The sequence below is a fragment of the Aegilops tauschii genome, chromosome 4, assembly GCF_002575655.3.
Source record: "Aegilops tauschii subsp. strangulata cultivar AL8/78 chromosome 4, Aet v6.0, whole genome shotgun sequence".
Classification (NCBI taxonomy): domain Eukaryota; kingdom Viridiplantae; phylum Streptophyta; class Magnoliopsida; order Poales; family Poaceae; genus Aegilops; species Aegilops tauschii.
The window spans coordinates 150,380,258-150,405,120 of NC_053038.3; positions in this window are offsets into that span (position 1 = coordinate 150,380,258).

The window sequence follows — 24,863 nt, forward strand, 5'->3', positions numbered from 1 at the left end:
GCTGGACTTGGGCGCCATGACAACCAGAGAAGAGGTGATGTTGAGGACGATGAGGGCGCGGCGGCGGCGAGCGAAAGCAAGAGCTTGAGAAGGAGGGAGGAAGGGACGGCGGTTCCGACATTGGAGAAGGCGCGGAGGGTAAATGAGCAGCGCGCCTGCGGTTATTCCATTTTATGGGGAAGGCGCGGGCCGCCTCTTTACCATTTACTACGATGTGACGCATGCGTGCGGGAACCATCCCACGCATGACCACCATGTCACGCACGGCCCTCCACGTCGCGCATTCAACGCGGGTCGTGGGGAAGCGCAGCGAGCGAGGAGTTACTACGGTAAAAATCCGCCCCGCCTGCCCGCGCACCGCTCTGGGCCAAGCCCAACAACACGTCGCGTTCATGTGTGGCCCAGGCCCGGGGATCCTGTTGGTGTACAAAAGTAGGGGCTCTCTTTTGCACCCCTCTACTTGTGCACGGGCAGTCAGAGCCGCGCCCGCGGCCACACTGAGCAGGGCAGAAGAGGGAAGCCGGAGCACAAGGCAATCGGAGCAACGCCAAGACCAGAGACCACAAAGAGCAGAAGGGCAAGGTGGGCTCCCCCAGCAAGACCCTTGCCGGGCGGCCTCCGCAGCCTCGGCAAGACCCTTGCCGGGGCAACTTGCCCGATGCCAGCGGAGCGCGCCATCCTTGAGCCGAGGGCTCCAACGCCATCAACCACATTGGGACCAAGGCTCGGGAGGCACCGCCGTGGTGGCATGCAGATCTTTGTGAAGATCATAAACATACAAGATCAGATGAGGACCAGAAGACGACGATCCTCGGCGGGATCCTAGTCGAGGAAACCCATGAGACCCCCCCGGCAAGATACTTGCCGAGGACAACCGCGATGCTGCGACAAGGCCCTTGCCGAAGCCGCCTGCAAGGCCACAACCATGCCCGCATCTGCCAAGACTCCACCGCCGTTCCCATATAGCTGCCAGCCCAACCAGCTGGGAAGGCACCTGCGTGGCAACGCGTGGCTGCCAGGCCAGCTCAACAAGCACCTGCGTGGTGGCATGCAGATCTTTGTGAAGACCCTACCACCGCGCCATCTCAGCAGCCTGCCAGCCTACATGGCGCTGCATGCACCATTGGCCTGGACGCGTGTCGGAGAAAGGTGGGGCGGCGACGGACGGGACGGGCCTCATTGCCATCCCCAATAAAGCAACGGGACACCTAAGCGAGCGCATTTAATGCGTCTTGTCCCGTAATGACAGGCGATAAAGCTTACGCACTGTACACCTTTCCACCTCCGATGGGCAAAAGTGCTCATGCCCAAGTTCCGCCTTGAGACAACGGCGCTCCATCCCTAAAGTCCCCCCCTTATTTTTTCAAGGTCGAAATGACTTATATACCAGAAGATGGGCACCAGAGGTGGGCCGAGGGGAGCGCAACCCACCAGGGTGCACCAGGGCTCCCTGGCGCGCCCAGGTGGGCCCCCTCTGGTACTTATTCGCTCCAATTTTCCTCAGATATTCCATCAAAAATCTCTGTAAAGTTTCAGCTTGTTAGGAGTTGTGCAGAATAGGTGGCCTAACGTAGCTTTTCCAAGTCGAGATTTCCCACTGCTGGAATTCTCCCTCTTTGTGTGTATCTTGCACATTATGAGAGAAAAGGCATTAGAATTACTCCAAAAAGCATTATTATGCATAAAAACATCATAAATAACAGTAGGAAAACATGACACAAAATGGTCGTATCAAGGGGGAGGTCGAGGAGGGCTTGTGCATGCACGAGAGAAAGTTAGTGCTAGCTACAGAGGTTAGAGGATATGTGTCGATGATATCTCAAACAAAAATTGACAGAATGAAATGTGTGTGAAATAGAGGCCTGTCTATATCATATATAGAGGGGGCGATCCATGAGAAGAGAGGGAGGGGTCATAGATATCAATAGAGTCGAAGAGAGGATCAAGTGTGGGTGCAAGATCGATAATTGCTATGATCCCTTTGATTCGTTTGAAATATCCCTTTTTGATGAACTTGATGCTTGCTATGCTTGTGGCCAAGGTGCCAATACGAATTATGCTTATGGAGATGAACTTGCTATAGTCCCTGATGTTATGAATGAAATTGTTGCTATTGCACCCACTCATGATAGTCCTATTATCCTTTTGAATACTCCCAACGACACTATATCAGAGAAGTTTGTGCTTATTAAGGATTATACTGATGGGTTGCGTTCTACTATTGCACATGATGATTTTGATAGATATAATATGCATGCGCTTGCTGCTCCTACTTGCAATTATTATGAGAGATGAACTACATCTCCGCCTCTCTATGTTTGCAATACGATAAAATTGCAAGAAACTGTTTATGCTACGTATTGGCCTTTACTTGATGTGCATGAATTGTTCTTTTATGACATGCCGATGCATAGGAAGATCGTTAGACTTTGATGTTGCATGATATATGTTACTTTGTGCTCACTACTAAATTACAAATCATTGTTAATTAAAATTGGCTTGGATATACCCTGGGATCTAGGTGGATCCATTACTTGAACACTTTATGCCAGCTTAATGGCTTTCAAGAAAGCGCTGGCAGGTAGACAACCCGGAAGTTTTAGAGAGTCATTTATTTCTGTTGTGTGCTTTATAAAGTTAAAAAACAAAAATAAATAAAGAGGGGAACCAAAAACTTTTTCAAAAAGAAAAGTGAAAGTGAGAGACGAGCATTGTTGAAATGGGAGCATGCCTTGAACTTTATTCATGCCCATGGAAACTTTGTGAATCTTAATTACAGAAACTTTTCAACAAAATAATTATCCCCTTGTATAAATCCATTGTATTATAAAAATAATGTGCCAACATTTGCCTTTAGGATGATGAGATTGCTTGTTTGGTTTGTGCTGTGGAAAAACAGAAATTTTGGCTGTAGTGATTGAATTTACGTTTTTTACTGGCATGTCAAAAGCTTCTGAAACTATTGCACAGTACTTCTATACAAATTTTTTATTTTTTCCTCATTTTTCAGAATTTTTAGAGGTATAGAAGTATGGTTGATGTTCAGATTACTACACACTGTCCTATTTAAAATATATTCTGTTTTTGATGCATTGTTTTGCTAACTTTGAGGAAACTATCGATTTTATAGGTGGTATAAGCCATAGAGAAGTTATAATACAGTAGCTACAATGCAAAAACAAAATATAAATGGGTTTTCAACAGTAATTAAGGTGGTGATTTGTTTTATTATACTAACGGATCTCATGAGGGTTTTGTTAAGTTTTGTGTGATTGAAGTTTTCAAGTTTTGGGTGAGATAACGATGGATGAAGGAATAAGGAGTAGCAAGAGCCTAAGATTGGGGATGCCCGATGCACCCCAAGGTAATATTCAAGGACTCCCAAGCAACTAAGCTTGGGGATGCCTCAGAAGGCATCACCTCTTTCGTCTAACGAGCATCGGTAAGTTTACTTGGAGCTATATTTTTATTGGTCACATGATATGCGTAAATCTTGGAGCGTCGTTTGATTTTTCTTTTTGTTTTAGTAATGCACCATACTGGTATGAGATAGTCCTTGGTTGATTTATAGAATGCTCTTTGAACTTCACTTATATCTTTTGAGTATGGCTTTATAGAATGCTTCATGTTCTTCACTTATATCATTTGAAGTTTGGATTGCCTGTTTGTCTAAACATAGAAAACCGCCATTTGTAGAAAGCTCTTTTGCTTCACTTATACTTGTTAGAGCGTGGGCATATGTTTTGTAGAAAGAATTAAACTCTCTTGCTTCACTTATATCTATTTAGGGAGTCATCAGGAATTGGTCATTCACATGGTTAGTCATAAAATCCTACATAAAACATGTAGATCGCTGAATACGATATGTTTGATTCCTTGCAGTAGTTTTGTGATATAAATACAGTGATATTAGAGTCATGCTAGTGAGTAATTGTGGATCTGTAAGAATACGCGTGTTAAAGTTTGTGATTCCCGTAGCATGCACGTATGGTGAACCTTTATGTAACCAAGTTGGAGCATGAGGTATTTATTATTTTCTTCCTTATGAGTGGTGGTTGGGGATGAGCAGTGGTCGTTTTCGACCAATCTACCCCCTAGGAGCATGCTGTAGTACTTTGTTTCGATAGCTAAAAGATTTTTGCAATAAGTATGTGAGTTCTATATGACTAATGTTGAGTCCATGGATTATATGCACTCTCACCCTTCCTCCATTCCTAGCCTCTTCGGTGTCGTGCATTGCCCTTTCTCACCTCGAGAGTCCGTGCAAACTTCGCCGGTGCGTTCAAACCTTGTGATATGATACGCTCTGTCACACATAAGCCTCCATATATCTTCATCAAAACAACCACCATACCCACCTATCATGGCATTTCCATAGCCATTCGGAGATATATTGCCATGCAACTTCCATCATCATCATATACATGACTTGAGCGTTCATTGTCATATTGCTTTGCATGAATGTAAGATAGCTAGCATGATATTTTCATGGCTTGTCCGTTTTTTTGATATCTCTGCTATGCTAGATCATTGCACATCCTGGCACACTGCTAGAGGCATTCATATAGAGTCATACTTTGTTCCAGATATCGAGTTGTAATAGTGAGTTGTAAGTAAATAAAAGTGTGATGATCATCATTATTAGAACATTGTCCCATGTGAGGAAAGGATGATGGAGACTATGATTCCCCACAAGTCGGAATGAGACTCTGGACGAAAAAAATGAGAAAAAGGGGAGCCAAAAAAACAAAAAAAAAACAAAAAAGAGAGAAAAGGAGAGAAGGGGCAATGCTACTATCCTTTTACCACACTTGTGCTTCAGAGTAGCACCGTGTTCTTCATAAGAGAGTCTCTTGAGTTATCACTTTCATATACTCGTGGGAATTTTCATTAGAGAACTTGGCTTGTATATTCCGATGATGGGGCTTCCACAAAATGCCCGAGGTCTTCATGAGCAAGCAAGTTGGATGCAGACCCACTTAGTTTCAGTATGAGCTTTCATACACTTATAGCTCTAGTGCATCCGTTGCATGGCAATCCCTAATCCTTGCATTGACATTGATTGATGGGCATCTCCATAGCCCATTAATTTGCCTAGTTGATGTGAGACTTTCTCCCTCTTTGTCTTCTCCACACAACCTCCACCATCATATTCTATTCGACCTATAGTGCTATATCCATGGCTCGCGCTCATGTATTGCGTGAACGTTAAAAAAGTTTGAGAACATCAAAAGTAGAAAACAATTGCTTGCCTTGTCATCAGGGTTGTGCATGATTTAATACTTTGTGTGACGAAGATGGAGCATAGCCAGACTATATGATTTTGTAGGGATAACTTTCTTTGGCCACATTATTTTGAGAAAGACATGATTGATTTATTAGTATGCTTGAAGTATTATTGTCTTTAGGTCAAATGATAGACTATTGCTTTGAATCACTCATGTCTTAATATTCATGCCACGATTATATTATATGATCAAGATTATGTTAGGTAGCATTCAACATCAAAAATTATATTTTTAATCATTTACCTACTCGAGGACGACAGGAATTAAGCTTGGGGATGCTGATACATCTCCGTCGTATCTATAATGTTTGATTGTTTCATGCCAATGTTCTACAACATTCATATACTTTTGGCAACTTTTTATATTATTTTTGGGACAAACATATTGATCCAGTGCCCAGTGCCAGTTCCTGTTTGTCGCATGTTTTTTGTTTCGCAAACATACATATCAAATGGAGTCCAAACACAATAAAAATTTACGGAGATTTTTTTGGAATATATGTGATTTTTGCGAATTGGAATCAACGCGAGACAATGCCCGAGGTGGCAGCAAGGCAGGGGGCACGCCCCAGGGGTAGGGCACGCCCTGGGCCCTTGTGGCCACCCCGTAAGGCGGTTGGTGCCCTTCTTTGGCCGCAAGAAATCTAATATCTGGATAAAAACCGTGTTAAAATTTCAGCCCAATCGGAGTTACGGATCTCCGGGAATTTAAGAAACGGTGAAAGGCCAGAATTTGGGAGCGCAGAAACAGAAGGAAACAGACAGAGATCCAATCTCGGAGGGCTGCCACCCCTCTGCCGCCATGGAGGCCAAGGACCAGAGGGGAAACCCTCCTCCCATCTAGGGGGGACGTCAAGGAAGAAGAATAAGGAGGCGGGCTCTCTCCCCCTCTCTCTCGGTGGCGCCGCAAGGCCGCCGGGGCAATCATCATGTGACGGCGATCTACTCAAACAACTCTGTCATCTTCACCAACACCTCCATCACCTTCCCCCATCTATCTACAGCGGTCCACTCTCCCGCAACCCGATGTACCCTCTACTTGAACATGGTGCTTTATGCTTCATATTATTATCCAATGATGTGTTGCCATCCTATGATGTCTGAGTAGGTTTTTGTTCTCCTATCGGTGATTGGTGAATTACTATGATTGTATTAATTTGCTTGTGGTTATGTTGATGTCCTTTGGTGCCCATCATATGAGCGCACGTGTGGATCACACCATAGGGTTAGTTGTATGTTGATAGGCCTATGTATTGGAGGACAAGGGTGACAGCAGCTTCAGCCTAGCATAGAAATTGATGCATACGGGATTGAAGGGTTTTACCTTAATGAACGTTAGTAGTTGTAAATTCTTGCTAATAGTTTCAATCATAAGTGCATAGAATTCCAAGTAAGGGATGACATGCTAGCAGTGGCCTCTCCCACATAAAATGTGCTATCGGTCTAGTAACGTAGTCAATTGCTTAGGGACAATTTCGCAACTCCTACCACAACTTTTCCACACTTGTTAAACTAATGTAATTGTTTCTTTATCTAACCAGCCCCTAGTATTCATTTACGTGCTCTTTATTATCTTGCAAACCTATCCTACAACACCTACAAAGTACTTCTAGTTTCATACTTGTTCTAGGTAAAGCGAACGTTAAGCGTGCGTAGAGTTGTATCGGTGGTCGACATAACTTGAGGGAATATTTGTTCTACCTTTAGCTCGTCGTTGGGTTCGACACTCTTACTTATCGAAATAGGCTACAACTGATCCCCTATACTTATGGGTTATCAAGGGGGAGGCGGAAACCTAACTAGAGAGGTAGATCGACTCGTATATGTGTTGAGAAGGAGAGAACTAGCTATGTCTTGAGGGAGATCGGTCGACATCCATACATAAGTGAAGGACAGGAAATATGATTAATATTATGTTAGGTAGCATTCCACATCAAAAATTATCTTTTTATCATTTACCTACTCGAGGACGAGCAGGAATTAAGCTTGGGGATGTTGATACGTCTCCGTCGTAGCTATAATTTTTGATTGTTTCATGCCAATGTTCTAGAACTTTCATATACTTTTGGCAACTTTTCATACTATCTTTGGGACTAACATATGGATGCATTGCCCAGTGCCAGTTCCTGTTTGATGCATGTTTTTATTTCGCAGAAAATCCATATCAAATGGAGACCAAACACGATAAAAACTTACGGAGATTTTTTTGGAATATATGTGATTTTTGGGAATTGGAATCAACGTGAGACGATGTCCGAGGCGGCTGCAAGGCAAGGGCGCACCCTTGGCCCTTGGGGCCACCCCGTAAGCCAGTTGGTGCCCTTCTTCGGCCGCAAGAAAGCTAATATCCAGATAAAAAGCATGTTAAAATTTCAGCCCAATGGGAGTTACGGATCTTCGGGAATTTAAGAAACGGTGAAAGGCCAGAATCTGGGAGCAAAGAAATAGAAGGAAATAGAGAGACAGATCCAATCTCAGAGGGGCTCCTGCCCCTCCGCCATCACGGAGGGCAAGGACCAGAGGGGAAAACCTCCTCCAATCAAGGGGGGAGGTCAAGGAAGAAGAAGGAGGGGGCTCTCTCCCCCTCTCTCCCGGCGGCGCCGGAACGCCGCAGGGGCAATCATTGTGTGACGGCGATCTACTCCACCAATACCTCCATCACCTTCCCCCATCTATCTACAGTGGTCCACTCTCACGCAACCTGTTGTACCCTCTACTTGAACATGGTGCGTTATTCTTCATATTATTATCCAATGATGTGTTGCCATCCTATGATGTCTGAGTATGTTTTTATTGTCCTATCGATGATTGGTAAATTACTATGATTGGATTAATTTGCTTGTGGTTATGTTGCTGTCCTTTGGTGCCCATCATATGAGTGCACGTGTGGATCACACCATAGGGTTAGTTGTATGTTGATAGGACTATGTATTGGAGGGCAAGGGTGACGGCAGCCTCAGCCTAGCATAGAAATTGATGCATACAAGATTGAAGGGGGGCCAATATATCTTAATGCTATGGTTGGGTTTTACCTTAATGAACGTTAGTAGTTGTGGATGCATGCTAATAGTTCCAATCATAAGTGCATAGTATTCCAAGTAATTGGTGACATGCTAGAACTGGCCTCTTCCACATAAAACTTGGTATCGGTCTAGTAACGTAGTCAACTGTTTAGGGACAATTTCGCAACTCCTACCACCACTTTTCGACACTCGTTAAACTAACGTAATAGTTTTTTTATCTAAACAAGCCTTAGTTTTTTTACGTGCTCTTTATTATCTTGCAAACCTATCCTACAAAACCTACAAAGTACTTCTAGTTTCATACTTGTTCTAGGTAAAGCGAACGTTAAGCATGCATAAAGTTGTATCGGTGGTCGATAGAACTTCAGGGAATAATTGTTCTAGCTTTAGCTCCTCGTTGGGTTCGACACTCTCACTTATCTAAAGAGGCTACGGTTGGTCTCCTATACTTGTGGGTTATCAAGACCTTTTTCTGGCGCCATTGCTAGGGAGCAATAGCGTGGGGTGAATACTCTCGTGTGTGTTTGTTTGCTTTATCACTAAGTAGTTTTTATTTGTTGTTCTAAGTTGTTCTCTACCTTTAGTTATGGATATGGAACACGAAATACCAAAACAATTTGGTGTACTTGCTACTCATGGAGATGGGAACCTCCTAAAACCCTCTATGCTCATGATGTAAAAAATATTGAACACTACTTTGATAATCCTGAGAAAACCCCATTCAACTTGATAATGGGAGACATGTTGGATCAACGTGAATACTTTAGGGATTATTGCTTGACACAAAAAGGGAAACTGTTATGGGATAAAATTGATATGCTTGGAATTTATGCGAGAGATATGATTTTACTTGTTGCTCTAGGATGAAGGATCCACACCTTCCCTTTTCATGCAAATTTAATGATAATGAAACCTTAGCTTCTTATGCTAATGGTATATATGATTACTATGATGTGGAACGAATAGAAGAATTCGTTGCTTTTAAAGTTGCTTATGAAATTGAATCTTTGTTTGAAAAGTATGAAGCTTTTGATGATGAAGTTTATAGGCCCGAAAATTTTGCTATACTTAAATATTTCTATAAGAATTATGAATACAATGCTGATATTGATGAATTTGTTGAGAAAGTCTCCGCTGTCCAAGAAGAGACTAATATTTTGCAGGAAACTATGGAAGAATAAATTGCTGACACTGTGAGCTCATTGGATGAAAAAGATGAGGAGGAGAGCGAAGAACAAAAGGAGGAAGAGAGGATTGATCACCCGTGCCCACCTTCTAATGAGAGTAACTCTTTATCTCTTACATTGTTTAATTTCCCTTCGTGCTTACCGAAGGATGATTGCTATGATAATTGCTCTGATCCCTTTGATTCGTTTAAAATACCCCTTTTTGACGAACTTGATGCTTGCTATGCTTGTGGCCAAGATGCCAATATGAATTATGCTTATGGAGATGAACTTGCTATAGTCCCTTATGTTATGAATGAAATTGTTGCTATTGCACCCACGCATGATAGTACTATTATCCTTTTGAATTTTCCCAACTACACTATATCGGAGAAGTTTGTGCTTATTAAGGATTATATTGATGGGTTGCATTCTACTATTGCACATGATGATTATGATAGATATAATAAACATGTGCTTGCTTATCCTACTTGCAATTACTATGAGAGAGGAACTACATCTCTGCCTCTCTATGTTTCCAATACGATAAAATTTGTCGGCGTTCTGGGAACGGGGGTCCCCAGACTTGCCTGCCTGTGGCCCACGGCGTGGCTCCTCTAGCGGCCTGGTACAGCCCATCTTCACCAGCAAACACTCAAGACCCACGCGAGGGGCCATGCCTCGCGAGGTGGATGACACAAGACCTCCTCAGGGGCGGCCTCACTAGGCTGGCTCGCGAGGAGTGGAGAGATCAAGGCGAGGGGCACCTCGTGAGGTTCTCGTGACGTGAGCGGTGACGACCAAGGCCAGGTGCACCCCAGAGTTCGAACCTTAAGGGTTTTGCCGGAACCCAACATTTGGCACGCCAGGTAGGGGTGCGGCGAAGCTTCTCTCCCACTAGCCAACCCGCCAACATTCCGCGGCGCCGATGTCCGGCGACCCGGGGACCAACGCCGACCACTGGGCAGCTTGGCCAGTTCGGGGGACACCATCCGCCCAAGAAGACCTCAACTCCGTGCTCCAAGTGGCCCACGCACCGCAGAATGCCGCGGGGCGCGGGCGGCACGGTCCGGCGCCTTCCACCTTTACCTGGCGGCGCGTGCGGTCTGCTGGGAGGGCCTCGAGCTACGCTGCGGTAACGGCGCCGCACACTAGATGGGAGCAAGCAAACATGAGAGCCGCACTCATAGTGGCATGGGAGCTGATACCCTGCCGACTAGCAGACAGCGGCCGCGAAGCATTGCTGGAGCGCATCGCTGAGCTGTTGGACGCTGCAACCAGGGGTACGCAACCTTTTTGCTCCTTACCTACGCCTCAAGTTGTGGCCAGATCACACGGTGGGCCTCGCCGCGCCCACGCGCTCCCAGGCGCACCAGGAGGGTTCATCGTCAACGACGCGGCCAGCGGAGTCAGACACCCGGCCGCACCTGTGCCTCCCCCAGTGGGCGCAGTCATAAATGTTGCCCCCTACGGCCCTTGCAGGATGCCGCCCTGCCATCCCCGAGGCGGCACGCTGGGCCCGGTGGCGTGGGGCGCGGGGCATTTCGGCGGGAGTCCCGGGGCGGCGGCTCCAGAGGCCTATGTGCCCCGCATGATGGACCGAGAGTACACGCCGGAGGATGTCCCCGGCTCGTTCCTCGAGCCGGGTTGGGAAGAGGAGACGTTGGAAGTTGAAGCCTTCCAGGAGCCACCCAGGAGCCTCGCCGACCGCGTCGGCGACAACAACCGCAGGGTACCACTAATCTCTCAGGAGCAGGCTTACGCTAACCATGGGTCGCAGGTGGATCAGGCCACAGCGGTGGACGACGGCCCCAGCGCGGCAGCCCCACTTCCACCAGGGGAAGCGCACTAGGGGCTGTGTCGGAGGGGCCTGGAGCAAGGCCCCTGTCCATGTCGCACGGAGTAAGGCGTCGCCCGGAGGTAGGTCCTCTGTCGGGGAGGCACCAGCGAGCCTTCCCCCCGGCAGAGGACCCGTGGTCGCCGAGGGCGCCGCTAGCGTCCCCTTTGCCCCTTGGCATCGTCCTGGTTTCCGTACGCCCCACTGGTGGTCGAGGGTGGTGCAAGGCGGGGCCCTCATGTGGCGATATGAAGTAAGGCTCACGCCTGTGAAGGTCTCCGCTCGTGACACTCTCACGTAATAATGAGTGGGGCTGTACACGCCCCAGAGTCTCCGGAGTGCCGCCCTCGGGCCTCGGGGGCTCCCGCCCACGTTCTTGTGGAAGCACCATGCTCCGCGCTGGCCATCGACACTGTCCCTTAGTGACTATGCTCACAGCCAGTGAAAGCACTTAGCTTCGCGCTGGTGGGAAGACAAGAAGACTAGCTAGGTGCTGGACGCGGCCATTCGCAGATGGTGCCTAGTGCCTGATTGGCCCTCATCCTGAGGTCCCGAAGCATGGGAATATGCTCGCGCAGTAACGTCTGCTGCACGAAGGACTCGGCGCTGGTAACTGGCCGCTGAAGCGGGAGCAGCTCGGCACAGGCGGAGGCCAGCTCGGCCTGCACGGAAATCAGGGTAGCTGCGGCGGCCTTCTCACGCCTCTCCGCCTCAGCCAACCTTGACCTGAGGATGGCGGACCTGCCCTCAGCTTCGGCTTCCACGAGCTTTAGCTTCAGGTCATACCTATTGGCAAGATCTGTGCGAGCCTCGGCCACCCTGCGGTCAATCTCTTCCTGGGCCCTGGCCTCGTGTGCGCTGACAGCATCCTCTGCTTGGGCAACCTGGCGTTCCCTCATCTCCAACCGCTCAAGCTCAAGACTACACTCCGTGGCCTCCAGCATCAGCGCTTCCTCACGCCTCAAGATCTCCCCTCATCGGATGGCGCCCCCTTCATCGACGCCAATGCAGCCCTCCGCGCCTCAACTTGCTGCTCCAGGGAGGCATTCAGGGCCAGGAGTTCCTGCCTGTGCTTCTCGGTGACCTCGCGACGGTGGTCTGCCTCCCTGGCCTCCTCCAAGGCCCGGGCGCTGGCCTCACGCGAGGTTGTGAGGGATGCCTCGGCCTTCGCGTTGGCGTGCTCATGCTGGAGGCGCCCGAGGTTGATGGCCACCTTCAATTGATGCCATCCGTCCACCAGCCGGAGACCCTCAGCTTCAAGGTGGGTGTCGATGTCCGCGAGTTCTTCCCCGAGCCGGCCCAGCGCACCCATCGCCTCCCGGAAGAGCTACTGGCGGACAGCACCCCGCTTGCGCGCAAGCTCGAATGCATGACCAGGCCCGTCCCTCGTGCCGAAAGTCGTTGAAGATGTCCGAGGGGCTCGACTCCTCCTAGCAGGGATCAGGGGGCTGGTGCCTTGCCAGACGCCCTTCGGGCCCTATCGAGAGCCCCGGGTACGAGCGGCTCGTCACCTGAAGGAGAGGCCAGGGCTGAGGCCACCCAGCCGCCATCGACAACTTGGGGAGGAGCCCTGGGAACTCCTGCCGTACCCCAAGCAAGGCCATGGAGGAAAGATGACAAGGACGCGGGCTCAAGGCGCCAGTCTGGCGCGCTTGCCTCTCCGGCCGACCTCTCACCAAGCTCAACATGCTGGCTCTAGGCGCCCAGGGCCAGCAGGGGACTTGATGCAGGAGGAGGTTGCTTCTCACGAGATTTCGCCGCCTTAGCAGAGGGGACCCTGAGGAGCCACAGTCAGGAGGGGAAGCAGCACTCGAGAAATTACAAGGATAAGGTACTCACTCGTCTATGGTGATATACTTCCTCTGTTTCAATGGCCGGAAGGCATCACCGCTGGAACTTGGAGATCCCTTCCTCTTTCGGAGCACGTCGAAGTTCAGTCGGACCCTGCCGAAGCCTTGAGTGCGATCGCCAGCGTCGGGCACGGCTGGAGTGGCTCCTGAGGAGGCGACCTCAGGGGCGCGGGGCCACATGGAGACTTGGCCTCCGCCTCCCGGCGACCCGCCGAGGCCTTGGGGGCTGCGGCCTCAGGAGTATCGGGCTGCAACGCCTCTCTGGCCGCTTCCTCAGGACGGGTCTCTAGGGGCCCGTGGGGCGACCCTTCGGGAGCCCCGAGCGGCGCCGATTCTTCAGTAGCCGCATCGCCAGCGGCCGATGGTGGTCGCCCCTCGGTGCCCACTTCCGGGGAGGTCGCCGTGCTGGCGACTGGCACGGGAGCCACGGAGACGGGGCTCTCGCGAGGCCCTTCAAGACCAACCGGACATAGCCCCCACTCATCGAAAGGGGGCATCTGCCTCGCGAAGTCTGCCTTATTCGAGCAGCAGTACAAGAGACGTCCCTCCTCCGGCAAGTCAGCTGGTGATGGGTCGCTCGTCAGGATCTCGAGCACAGTTTGTTGCGCCTCAAGAGGAAGCCCGGACTCGTGGAGCCTCATGCGATCCTTGCTGCCGAACAAGGTCCACATTGGTCGAGAATGGCGCTGGAGTGGGGCAACACGGCGTCGGATGAACACCTTCACCACCATGGGCGCATTCATGCCTAGATCCTTCAGCCTCTTCAACCGGAGCCAGACGAAGGCAAGACGCGGGTCAACGAGCCTCTCGTGGCCCCATCCAGAGCTGGGAACGGCGGGTGCCGACGAAAGCGAGAGCAGGGGGCTGAGCATGCCGAGGTCCACGAAGACCCATCGCTTCCGGAACACGCTGGTAGACGGCGGGAGCTCGAAGTCAATCCCCGAGCCGGCAGTCGCAGCCACGGCCTGGAAGCTCATGCATCCCAAGCACTGCCGAGGGTCGGTCAGGTGCAGCGAGAAGAAATGGCAAAGTAAGGCCACGGAAGGAGAAATGCCCACCATGGGCTCGCAGACAAAGGCGAAGACAGCGAGAAGGGCGACGGATTGGGGATCTAGGTGCAGCATATGGATCTGATAATGGGAAAGCACGGCGTTGAAGAAGATGGAGAAAGGGGGAATCAGGCCGGCCCACAGGGCGTCAAGGCGGAAGTGGACCTCGGTGGCTGTCCTATCGACAGAGGCGCGGGATGCTGGCCAGGCCACCGTCTTCCCCCATTCGTTGAAGTCGGCGGCGAACGCCGGGTGGAGTTGCCCATGGCTTCCTGGTTGAGCACCATCGACAGCTCAATGGCAGGCTCAAGGGCCGGAGGTGATTCGGCTGAGGACTGAGGCTTCTTCTTCCCTTTCTTCGTTCGGTTCGGCACCATGGCCACGGGGAGGACGGAGCTCAGGCCAGATTGGAAGAAGAGGCTGTTGTTTCGAGGAGGTGGAAGAGTTGGGGGAGGGCGTCGCCAGCGACAAAGGAGTAACTGTGGTGGCCGCGGTGGCCGGCTAGCCAGGCGGATATCAGGCCTGCATGGGAAGCGGGGGCGCCCACGTCCCGTCAATCCGCACTTTCCCCTTGGCTTCGCCTCGAAGCCAATTCTGAGCGCGCCTTGGGTTCGGGGGTACTGTCGGCGTTCTTGGAAAGGGGGTCCCCAGACTTGCCTGCCTGTGGCCCACAGTGTGGCTTCTCTAGCGGCCTGGTATGGCCCATCTTCACCAGCAAACACTCAAGACCCTCGCGAGGGGCCAAGCCTCGCGAGGCGGATGACACAAGAGCTGCTCAGGGGGGGCCTCACTAGGCTGGCTCGCGAGAAGCGGAGAGATCAAGGCGAGGGGCGCCTTGTGAGGTTCCCATGACGTGAGCCGTGACGACCAAGGCCAGGCAGGCGCCAGCGGGGGCAGAGTACTCATTGCCTCTTTGGTGCTAAAGGGGCAACCGTAGACGAGGAGTCCCGAGGCATCAAGCAAAGGTTTCCATGTCGGTGCAAGAAGACCAAAACCAGCAGGACGGCAGGAGGGAGGTCCGCGGAGCCCACGACGGAGTCACCACCAGAGCTTTTGGCAGGCGAAGACCACCTTTTGTCAGGATAACTTGTACTAGTTGTCGCCCTTCAGATTGGTCGTTCTGGGATCCCTTCCCGCCTAATATTTGGAAAGAGGACCAGGGCCTCTATAAATAGGACTAGCCACCACCATAGGAGGCAACTGATCTGGAGACGGATCATTCAGAGCATCCACAGACAAGCTCACCGAGCTCAAGAACACCTCTCCTCAGGAGGCTGTTCATCCCTTGTACTTGTTCATCCTTAGCCTACAAGTCAATCCACCGCAGCACACTGGAGTAGGGTATTACACCACATCGGTGGCAAGAACCAGTATAAACTCTAGTGTCCCTTGTTCTTCGAGTTCGACGAGCTGAGCTTTGAGATCGTGGTGACCGAGTGAGCTAGGGGAGGGAGAGATCTTCGTGCACACCCCATAGCTTGAACCTTAAGGGTTATGCCAGAACCCCACATCCGACATTTGGCGCGGCAGGTAGGGGTGCGCCGAAGCTTCTCTCCCATAGCCCGACCTGCCAACATTCCGCGACGCCGATGTCCGACGATCCTAGGACAACACCGACCACTGGGCAGCTTGGCCAGTCCGGGCGACACCGTCCACCCAAGAAGACATCAACTCCACGCTCCAAGCGGCCCGCGCGCCGCGGAACGCCGCGGGGCGCGGGCGGCGCGGTCCGGTGCCTTCCACCCTTTACCCCGCGACGCGCGCGGGCTGCCGCGAGGGCCTCGAGCTACGCCGCGGCAATGGCACCGCACACCCGACGGGAGCAAGCAAACACGTTTGCGCGAGAACGGAGGTCACCGTAGGACAGCACCATAAATAAAATATACATACATACCAACCAAGATCTCGATTAACCCACAGGACAAAACAGGTCTACTCAAACATCGTAGGATAGCCAAATATCATTGGGAAATAATATATGGAGTTGAGCACCATGTTTAAGTAGAGATTACAGCTGGGAGAAGAGGTGTTACACCGCTTCATAGAGGGGGAGAAAGTTGGTGTTGATAGTAGCAAGATTGTTGATGTAGATCGTCGTCCCGATCGTTGCCTCGGTGGCACTCCGGCGCCACCGGAAGCGAGGGGGAGAGAGCCCCCCTCCTTCTTCTTCTTCCTTGGCCTCCCCCCAGATGGGAGGAGAGTTTCCCCTCTGGTCCTTTGTCTCCTTGGCGGCGGAGGGGCGGGAGCCCCTCCGAGATTGGATCTCCCTCTCTGTTCTCTTCTTTTTCGCGCTCCCCTAATCTGGCCGAAAACCGTTTCTTATATTCCGGGAGATCCATAACTCCGATTGCGCTGAGATTTTAACACGATTTTTTCTGGATATAAGCTTCCTTGCGCTCGATGTAGAGCTCCAAATGATGTTCGAGGAGGGCACAACCCACCACCATGCGCCAGGGGCCTCTGGCGCGCCCTGGCGTCTTGTGGGCTGTGTGGGCCTCCGTTTGCGGTGATTCCAGCTCCCAAAAATCACATATATTCCAAAATAATTCTCCGTGAAATTTTATTGCATTTGGACTTCATTTGATATAGAGTTTCTGCGATACTAAAAACATGCAAAAAACAGGAACTGGCACTAGGCACTGGATCAATAGGTTAGTCCAATAAATCATATAAAAAGTTGTCATAAGTATGTAAAAGTTGTATAATAATGGCATGAAACAATCAAAAATTAGATACGACGGAGACGTATCAGCATCCCCAAGCTTAATTCATGCTCGTCCTTGAGTAGGTAAATGATAAAAAAGATAATTTTTGATGTGGAATGCTACCTAGCATAAACTTGATCATATATCTAATCATGGCATGAATATTAAGACATAAGTGACTCAAAGCAATAGTATATAATTTGACATAAAGACATCAATGCTCAGGCATCCCAACAAACAATCATGTCTTTAAAAATATCAACGCTAAAGAAAGCTATCCCTACAAAACCATATAGTCTTGTCATGCTCTGTCTTCTTAACACAAGGTATTTATAATGTACAACCTCGATGACAAGCCGAGCAATTGGTTCATACTTTCTAACGCACTTCAGCTTCTTCAACCCTCACGCAATTCATGAGCGCAAGCCATGGATATAGCACTACGGGTGGCATGGAGTATGATGGTAGGGGTAAATAAAAAGAAGACAAAAAGGTAAGAAAGTCTCACACTGACGCGGCTAACCAACGGGCTATGGAGATGCCCATCAATTGATATCGACGTGAGGGGTAGGGATTGCCATGCAACGAAAGCACTAATAGCTATAAGTGTATGAAAGCTCAATAGGAAAACTAAGTGGGTGTGCATCTAATCCTATGATGAAAAATTCCCACTAGTATATGAAAGTGACAACATAGGAGACTCTCCATATGAAAAACATGGTGCTAATTTGAAGCACAAGTGTGGTAAAGGATACTAACAATGCCCTTTCTCTCTTTGTTTTTTTTATTTTTTATTTCTTTCTTTTTCTTTTTTCTTTTTTTCTTTTTTTTTTCTCTCATTGTCCGAAGTCTCATCCCGACTTGTGGGGGAATCATAGTCTCCATCATCCTTTCCTCACTGGGGCACTGCTCTAAACATGAATAATGATGATCATCATGCCTCTGTTTACTTATAACTCAAAAGAAATAAAAATTACAACTCGATACCTATGACAAAATATGACTCTATATGAATGCCTGTAGCAATGTACTAGGATGTGCAATGATCTAGGATAACATGTACGAAAAATGATGAACGATGGCTGAGCCATAACTACTATGTCAGCTATATGATCATGCAAAGCAATATGACAATGAATGCTCAAGTCATCAAACGGAAGCGTTGGAAGTTGCACGGCAATATATCTCGGAATGTCCATGGAAAAACCATAATAGGTAGGTATGGTGGCTGTTTTGAGGAAGATATAATAAGGCTTATGTGTGATAGAGCATATCATATCACGGGGTTTGGGTGCACCTGCAAATTTTGCACCACGTCTCCAGGTGAGAAAGGGCAATGCAAGGTACCGTAGAGGCTAGTAAATTGCGGAAAGGTAAGAGTGCATATAATCCATGGACTCACATTAGTCATAAAGAACTCATATACTTACTCAAAAGTTTATTAGCCCTCGAAGCAAAGTACTACTACGCATGCCCCTAGGGGGATAGATTGGTAGGAAAAGACCATCGCTCATCCCCGACCGCCACTCATAAGGAAGACAATCAATAATAAATCATGCGCCAACATCATAGCATAATGGGAGACTATACATGCATGCTTCGGGAATCACAAACCTTAACACCAATATTCCTACTAAACACAACCATTTACTAGTACCTCCCACATATTCCATCTCTATATCGCAAAACTATTGCAAGGAATCAAACATATCATATTCAATGATCCATAAGTTTTATGTAGGATTTTATGACTAACCATGCAATTGACCCATTCCTGTTGACTCTCTAAATAGATCAAAGTGAGGCATGAGAGTTCAATTCTTTCTACAAAAGACCATGTTCTAATAAATATAAGTGAAGCAAAAGAGCATTCTACAAACAACGGTTTTCTATGTGAAGAGAAACAGGCAATCCAAACTTCAAATGATATAGGTGAAGCACATGAAGCATTCTATAAAGCCATACTCAAAAGATATAAGTGAAGTGCAATGAGCATTCTATAAATCAACCATGGACTATCTCATACCAGCATGGTGCATAAAATAAAAATGAAAAATGAACACAAAAGACGCTCCAAGATTCACACATATCACATGAACGAAATGAATCTGAAAACATACTGATACTTGTTGAAGAAAGATGGGATGCCTTCCGGGGCATCCCCAAGCTTAGATGCTTGAGTCTCCTTGAATATTTACTTGGGGTGCCTTGGGCATCCCCAAGCTTGAGCTCTTGCCTCTCCTCCTTCTCCTCACATCGAGACCTCCTCGATCTTCTAACACTTCATCCACACAAAACTTAACCGAACTTTTAGTGGCGGGGTTAGTGAATATGGCAATGAAATCCCATCATGTACTGTTGTAACATTATGGTATAACTATAAACAAACATTACCCACTGTATGCTATCACAATTCTATGGCCCCAAGTCAAGGATGCTTGAACAAGAATTCGAACATACGCAAATAATGAAGCTATAACAGCAGTCTGTGAAAAGAGGACAGTCTGTAAAGATTTGAACATCCACCATACTTCTGTAACTCTAAAAATTCTGAAAAAACTAGGAAAAATAAACATTTTGTATAGAAATACAGTACAAAAGGTTTCAGAACCGTTTGACGTTCCAGTAAAAAAATGTAAAATCGTGCACTACAACCAAAGTTTCTGTTTTGCACTGCACAAACCAACAAGCAATTTAAACATCCTAAAGGCAAATATTGGCACATTTTATAATACAATGGAATTGTACAAGGGGATAATTATTTTTGTTCAAAAATTTCTGCAATTAAGATTCACAAAGTTTCCATGAGCATGAACAAAGTTCAAGGACATCCCCCACTTTCACAATGCTCGTCTCTCTCACTTTCGCTTTTCTTTTTGTGAAGTTTTAAGGTTCCCCCAATTTTTTTTGTTTTTAAACTATATAAAAGCACTCAACAGAAATAAATGACTCTCTAAAACTTCCGGGTTGTCTCCCTGGCAGCGCTTTCTTTAAAGCCATTAAGCTAGGCATAAAGTGCTCAAGTAATGGATCCACCCGGATCCCAACGTATATCAAAGACAATTTGAATCAACAGTGATTAGGAATTTAGTAGTGAGCACAAAGAAACATATATCAAGCAATGACGAAGTCTAACTCTTTTCCTATCCATCGGCATGTCATACAAGAACAATTCATGAACATCAAGTAAAGGCCAATACATAGCATAAGCAGTTTCTTGCAATTTTTTCGTGTTGGAAACATAGAAAGGAGGAGATGCAGTTCCTCTCTCATAATAATTGCAAGTAGGAGCAGCAAACTCATACATATTATATTCATTAAAATCATCATGTGCAAAGGTAAAAGGCAACCCTTCAATATAATCCTTAACAAGAGGAAACTTCTTCGATATAGTGTAGTTGGGAGAATTCAAAAAGATAATAGGACTGTCATGTGTTGGTAAAATAGCAACAATGTCATTCTTAACATAAGGAACTATAGAAAGTTCATCTCCATAAGCATAATTCATATTGGCATCTTGGCCACAAGCATAACAAGCATCAAGTTCATCAAAAAGGGATATTTCAAATGAATCAACGGGATCATAGCGATTATCGTAGCATTCATCCTTCGGTAAGAACGAAGGGGCATTAAATAATGTATGAGTTGAAGAGTTACTCTCATTAGAAGGTGGGCACGGGTAGCTAATCCGCTCTTCATCCGTTTGTTCTTCGCTCTCCTCATCATCTCTTTCGTCCAATGAGCTCGCAGTTTCATGAATTTCTTCTTCCATAGACTCCTGCAAAATATTAGTCTCTTCTTGTACAGCGGAGTTATTCTCAATAAATACATCAATATCGTAATTGTATTTATACTTACAATAGCAATATTTTAGGATAGCAAGATTTTCAGGTCTATAAACTGAATCATCAAAATCTTCAAACTTCTTAAACAAAGATTCAATTTCACGTGCGCCCTTAAAAGCAACAAATTCTTCTATTCGTTCCACATCATAGTAATCATATATACCATTAGCATAAAAGCCAAGGTTTCATTATCATAAAATTTGCATGAAAAGGGAATATGTGGAGCATTCATTCTAGAGCAACAAGTATAATCATGTCTCAAGCATAGATCCCGAGCATACCAACGCAACATATAAATGTGATCCCATAAAAGTTCCCCTTTTTGATTCAAGCGTGAAAGTGCAACTATCCCTGGGTGGTTTTGGTAATTCCTAACAACATATAGCTCATTGAGCTAATGCTATTTCAAGATAAACCTTTCAGGAAAGCTCAATGATTGGCATGGCATGGATGAGAAAAGTGGACCCCTCAAAATACTAAGGACAAAGGATTGGCTCAAGCTCAAAGCACAAGACTCTACATTTTCATTTTAGTGATCCAAGATCACATTGAGTCCATAGGAAAAGCCAATACTATCAAGAGGGGGTGATGTGTTGCTTAATGAGTTTCTTGCTCAAAGTGCTTAGTGATATGCTCCAAAAACCCTCAACTACTTTCTCACATCCACATATGTCCCATACCAAAAGTCAAACTCGGCCCCACCGAATATTTCTATCCGGCGCCACCGAATTCTATTGACAAAGCCACTGCCAGAAACCCTAGTCTTTTCGGTCTCACCGATAGGGATCTCGGTCTCACCGAGATGGGATTGTAATCTCTCTGTTTCCCTTCGTAACGTTTCGGTCGAACCGAGATGAGCGATCGGTCCCACCGAGTTTGCCTGACCAACTCTCTGTTTGTCTATTATCAAAATCGGTCTCACCGAGTTTGTGTAATCGGTCTCACCGAGATTATGTTATGCCCTAAACCTAACAAAATCGGTCTCACCGAGTTAACGTGTCGGTCCCACCGAAAACCCTAACGTTCACATTTTGTGTGGAGTCTATATATACCCCTCCACCCACTCTTCATTCGTGGAGAGAGCCATCAGAACATGCCTACAATTCCAACATACATTTTTCGAGAGAGAACCACCTACACTTGTGTTGAGGTCAAGATATTCCATTCCTACCAAATAAATCTTGATCTCTAGCCTTCCCCGAGTTGCTTTCCACTCAAATCATCTTTCTACCAAATCCAATCCTATGAGAGAGAGTTGAGTGTTGGGGAGACTATCATTTGAAGCACAAGAGCAAGGAGTTCATCATCAACACACCATTTGTTACTTCTTGGAGAGTGGTGTCTCCTAGATTGGCTAGGTGTCACTTGGGAGCCTCTGTCATGATTGTGGTGTTGAACCAAGGAGTTTGTAAGGACAAGGACATCGCCTACTTCGTGAAGATCTATCCGAGTGAGGCAAGTACTTCGTGGGCGATGGCCATGGTGTGATAGACAAGATTGCTTCTTCGTGGACCTTCGTGGGTGGAGCCCTCCGTGGACTCGCGCAACCGTAACCCTTCGTGGGTTGAAGTCTCCATCAACGTGGATGTATGATTGCACCACCTATCGGAACCACGGATAAAAAATCTCCGTGTCAACATTGCGTTTACTCCCTAAATCTCCTCCCTTTACCTTCATGTGCAATTGTTTTACATTCCGCTGCTATACTCTTAGAATTGCATGTATAGGTTGGTTGCTTGACTTGTGCTAAGTTGCTAAAATTGGCCAAGAACTAAAATTGGGAAAAGGCTAGATTTTTAATTGGTCAAGTAGTCTAATCACCCCCCCCCTCTAGACATACTTTCGATCCTACAAAGCGATAATCCCTAAAGTATTTACGTTGGTCCAACGTTACTCCCATTATCAAGTGGAATGGGGTTTTGTCAGGATTATCAAAGTACTGCATAATATCTTTCACATAATGAGCATCGATGGTTTTAGGAGGTTCCCCATCTCCATGAGTAGCGGGTACAACTAATTTTTTTGGTCTTTCGTGTTCCATATCCATAACTAAAGATAGAGAACAACTTAGAACAGGAAATAAAAACTACTTGGTGACAAAGCAAACAAGCACACATGAGAATGTTCACCCCACACTATAACTCCCCGGGAACAGCGCTAGAAAAAGGTCGTGATAACCCACAAGTATAGGGGATCCTTTGTAGCCTTTTTCGATAAATAAGAGTGTCGAACCAAACGAGGAGCTAAAGGTAGAACAAATATTCCCTCAAGTTCTATCGACCACCAATACAACTCTATGCACACTTGACGACTGCTTTACTGAAAACAAGTATCACTAGTACGCGTCGGTGCTATACAAACGGTTTTTAACCCCTTTCCACCACGGCATTTGGAACCATCGCCTAGTGAGTGTGGGCATAGGGGGATCCTTTCGACACGACCCAGAAACCGTCGGGGTTATGCCCTCCTGGCACACACACTCGGCAAAATGAGTTCGTCTGCGACCGGCGAGCGCTCAAATACAGAAATATGTACAGTAGAGCTAAAAAATACAATTATACAGCCGAAATCATTTCCAGTCGCAAGTACATCCCACACAGTCAGTCATGTCGGATATGGGGTTCCGACAAAACCCTTAATGTTCGAACTCTGGGGTGCGCGCGAGGTCTTTCCCACCTTCCGATCCACGCCCTAGCTCACTGAGATCTTGCGGACGAACTCGACGAACTCACAACACAGAAAGACACGAGATTTATACTGGTTCGGGCCATCGTTGTGGTGTAATACCCTACTCCAGTGTGGCGGTGGTGGATTGCCTCTTGGGCTGATGATGAACGGTACAAGGGGAAGAATAGCCTCCTAAGGTTGAGGTGTTCTTGTGGCTAGGGTCGGCTCTCGATCAGATCAGGTCAAGCTGAGATGGCCCTACTGCGATGCCTGGTTCTACTTATATAGGCCCTGGTTCTCTCCCCAAATTTTGAGGGGGAAGGGAGCCAACAACGGCGGGCAAATTTGAAGGGGGACAGCTAGTACAAGCTATCCTAACAAAGGTGGTCTTCGCCTATGAAAGGCTCTGGTGGTGACGCCGTCTAGGGCTCCACGATGACCTCCGTCCTGCCGTCCTTCTGGTGTTGGTCTTGCTGCACCGATATGGCAACCTTTGGCTGATGCCTCGGTACTCCTCGCCTGCGCTTGCCTCCTTAGCACCAAATAGGAAACAAGGACGCTGCGCGCGCTGGCGCCCACCTGGTGCCGATCGTCATGGCTCACGTCACGAGAGCCTCGTCAGGTTTGCCCCGCCTTGATATCTCCGCTCCTTGTGAGCCTGCCTGGCTAGGCCACTCCTGGGGAGGTCTTGCATTGTCCGCCTCGCGAGGCTTGGCCCCTCGTGAGGGTCTTGGATGCCTTGTTGATGAAGATGGGCCGTACGGCCCGCTGACTTAGCCACGCAGTGGGCCGCAGGCAGGCAAGTCTGGGGACCCTCGTTCCCAGAACGCCGACAGTAGCCCCCGGGCCCAAGGTGCACTCGGGCTTGGCTTCGCGGCGAAGCCAAGGGTCATGTACGGAACATCGCAGGCCCTAAAAGCCTGCGATTGATTGGACGTGCGCGTCTCCGCTTCCCCATGCTACCTTTGAATCCGCCTGGCTATGCGGCCCCTGCAGATCACATAGTTATTCCTCCGTCATCTGCGCCTTGCTTCCCCAATCTCCCTGCTTCCTTGAGACTCTGTTTCTCTTCTCCAATCTGACCTGCGCTCTGCCCGCTTCGTTGCCATGGCGCCGAAACAAGCAGATAAGGGAAAGAAGCCCTTGTCTCTGCTAAGCGCTCCTCCGGCCGTCGAGCCGGCGCTAGGTCGATCCCGAGTGCTCAACGATGAGGCCGTGGACAAGGTGTGTCTGATGCTTGCTTCTATCTTCAACGAATGGGGAGAGACGGTGGCTTGGCCTGCGTCTTGCACTCGCATGGCTCGGGCTGGCACTGAAGTCCCAATCTTCATAGATGCCCTCTGGGCTGGTCTGATTCCTCCCTTCTCCACCTTCTTCAATGCGGTGCTCGAGCATTATCATATCCACATGCTGCATCTTGACCCTCAATCGGTG